The sequence below is a fragment of the Diadema setosum genome, chromosome 16 (assembly GCF_964275005.1).
Source record: "Diadema setosum chromosome 16, eeDiaSeto1, whole genome shotgun sequence".
Taxonomy (NCBI): Eukaryota; Metazoa; Echinodermata; class Echinoidea; order Diadematoida; family Diadematidae; genus Diadema; species Diadema setosum.
In genome coordinates, this window is record NC_092700.1 from 23,789,868 (window position 1) to 23,793,231 (window position 3,364).

The window sequence follows — 3,364 nt, forward strand, 5'->3', positions numbered from 1 at the left end:
ATCAAGCTCCATAATACTGATTGAAAAATCAAAAAAAATAATTGTGTGAATTTCGCGCTCGAGTTAAGTCATTAAACGTTCCACTTCCTTTGCCTATAGTTTTGTGCTATTTTCTTCCATTATCAAAATAGAATATCGATGATAACTTTTACAAGGCGAAGTTGAATGGCACCATTGTCTGAACCTCGAAAACTTGAGTAAAAAGGCAACACTATAAACTACTATAAACCCATATGTTAAGGTCTGTTGTACCACAAAATATCCTATCATATAAAATTATCGCGATAAAGCCTAAAATATAGGGAGATATCTGAATATTTCTCCATAAACCGTAACTGTGGATTGTTAAGTCTGGAAACATTTGTATTGTAACTGTTGTTCACATTTTGTGTATTTAACAATACTTAACATCGATTTTGGTTTATAGTAACCTCGTCTACAGCCACTATGTCTATTTTCCAATTGGTCTACTGGCATATCGTCTATTACCGATTAGTCTAATACCCATTTGGTCTACAACTCGTTTTGTCCAGTACCCATATTGTCTAATAGTCACTTTGCCCACTACCCGTATTGTCTAATACCCAACTCGTCTAAGGAGCATTTCGTCTACAAAACAATTGATCTAATAGCCAAATCGTCTACACTCACAATGTCTATTTGCCATGTCGTCTAATATCTATTTTGTCTACTACTAGTTAGTCTACTCCCACCTCGTCTACAAGTCATTCAGTCTACATTCACTTTGTCTAGTTATCATATCGTCCAACCCTTAGTTTGTCCATACCCAATATGGTCTATACCCATCTGGTCTACTCCCAACTCGTCTACTCCCAACTGGTCTACTACCAACTGGTCTACTCCCAACTCGTCTACTCCCAATTGGTCTACTCCCAATTGGTCTACTCCCAATTGGTCTACTCCCAATTGGTCTACTCCCAATTGGTCTACTCCCAATTGGTCTACTCCTAACTGGTCTACTACCAACTGGTCTACTCCCAACTGGTGTACTCCCAACTCGTCTACTCCCAATTGGTCTACTCCCAGTTGGTCTACTCCCAACTGGTCTACTCCCAACTGGTCTACTCCCAATTGGTCTATACTCGTCTATACCCAATTGGTGTACTCCCAACTGATATAGTTTTACTCTCAACAATTTACCCAAACTGATCATTTCCATCTGGTCATGCTAATAATGAATATACCACTTTGTCTAGTGTCCAGTCCGTCTCACTGTCATGAACTATATCAAACCCTGCCCTTGATTAGCACAAAAATCAATATTAGACTATTCTAGTTGTTACGATGTGGGCGTGTTGTTGGATGGATTATTATTCTTATGATTGTGTATCAAAGTTGAATGGATGGAGTGTTGAAGTTTGGACATATAAATGCTTATTTAGGGTTCCTCGCGAAACGTGTATTGAGTACATTGCAGGCAAGTAAATTATTCATCTTAGTAGTAGCTATATATTGGCATGAATCATATTTTTGTGTATATGTTTCAACCTTTTTTGGTGCATTTAACCGTTTACATACATCAGTACGTGGCAGACAGAATAAAAAATACTGATAATGTACTTATAAAGTGTTCCTTTTCATTTTTACCATTCTTATGATTGTGTATCAAAGTTGAATGGATGGAGTGTTGAAGTTTGGACATAATTATAAATGCTTATTTAGGGTTCCTCGCGAAACGTGTATTGAGTACATTGCAGGCAAGTAAATTATTCATCTTAGTAGTAGCTATAAATTGTACATGAATCATATTTTTGTGTATATATTTCAACCTTTTTTGTGCATTTAACCGTTTACATACATCAGTACGTGGCACACAGAATAAAGAATACTGATAATGTACTTCTAATGTGTTCCTTTTCATTTTTACCATACTTATGATTGTGTATCAAAGTTGAATGGATGGAGTGTTGAAGTTTGGACATATAAATGCTGCATGATTGCTTCTGATATAAATTGCACATCCAACACAAAAATAACACAGCAAGTTTTTCACACTGTGACATTATCTTTTTTTCCTAAAAAATTGTCATAATTAGAACATAAAAATTTAAACCAAATGGGGCACCAAGAGTGTTCAACCTATTTAACTGGGAAAAAAGAAAATGGATGAAGTAAACTTAAATAACAAAAATGTATATATATATATAACTAGTAGTAGATCAGTTGGGAGTAGACTAGTTGGCAGTAGACGAGTTGGCAGTAGACGAGTTGGCAGTAGATATGGGTTGGCAGTAGACGAGTTCGGTGTAGACCAATTGGGAGTAGACGAGTTGGGAGTAGACAAGTTGGGTGTAGACTAGTTGGGAGTAGACGAGTTGGGAGTAGACCACTTGGGTGTAGACGAGTTGGGAGTAGACCAATTGGGAGTAGACGAGTTGGGAGTAGACCAATTGGGTATAGACCAATTGGGAGTAGACGAGTTGGGAGTAGACCAGTTGGCAGTAGACTAGTTGGCAGTAGACTGACTGGTTATTAGATTAATTGACTATTAGACAATGAGTTGTAGACCAATTGGGTATTAGACAAAATGAGCTGTAGACTATTCTATTCATAGACCTTATGATTACTAGACGAAATGGTCAATAGACATAATGGGTGTTAGACGAAATGTGACTTAGACAAATTGGACATTAGATAAAATGGCTAGTAGACGAAATGACAATTAGACTAATTGGCATATAGACAATATGGTTGCCATTGGTAGACGAGTTGGTAGTAGACGAAGTGGGTTTAGACGAGATGGCATTAGACTAGGTGGACAGTGGACAGGGTGGGTGTAGACGAGGTGCCAATTTACCAACATATGCATTAGATGTCATATCTTGAATTTTTTTTTTTACAATCACTGTTCCCATAGGTAAACAGGACCTTTAAGATACATTCTACCAACACACAGATAAAAAAACAGTTACAAGAAAACACCGAGGACGCCATGTATATAGACGCTATATAGTTAATAGCCCTTTTCTGATGGAAATTAAAGATATTCTTATACACTGCTGATTTTGTATACTGGATTCCCTCTAATGGGATTCCCACGAATTTATAGGAAACTACTAAAATTGCAATGGAAGTCTACGGAAGATACCTTTTAAAAATCAAAGACATAGATTTATTGTTTACTTTCTTGTTTTTGTAAATAATTTGTATGACATTGTTGGTCATATACTCCCCCCCCCCCCTTCTTCTCAATGTAATTTCCGTTTGAATGTTCATCACTGTTCGTCAATAGCATAACTTGCTAATGTAACGTCTGGAGGTACCTCTAACTCTCTCCGACTTTAGTAATCGATAATAATAGTGCGAACGAATTGTCGATCGCTCGCTTATCTTGTACATTGTG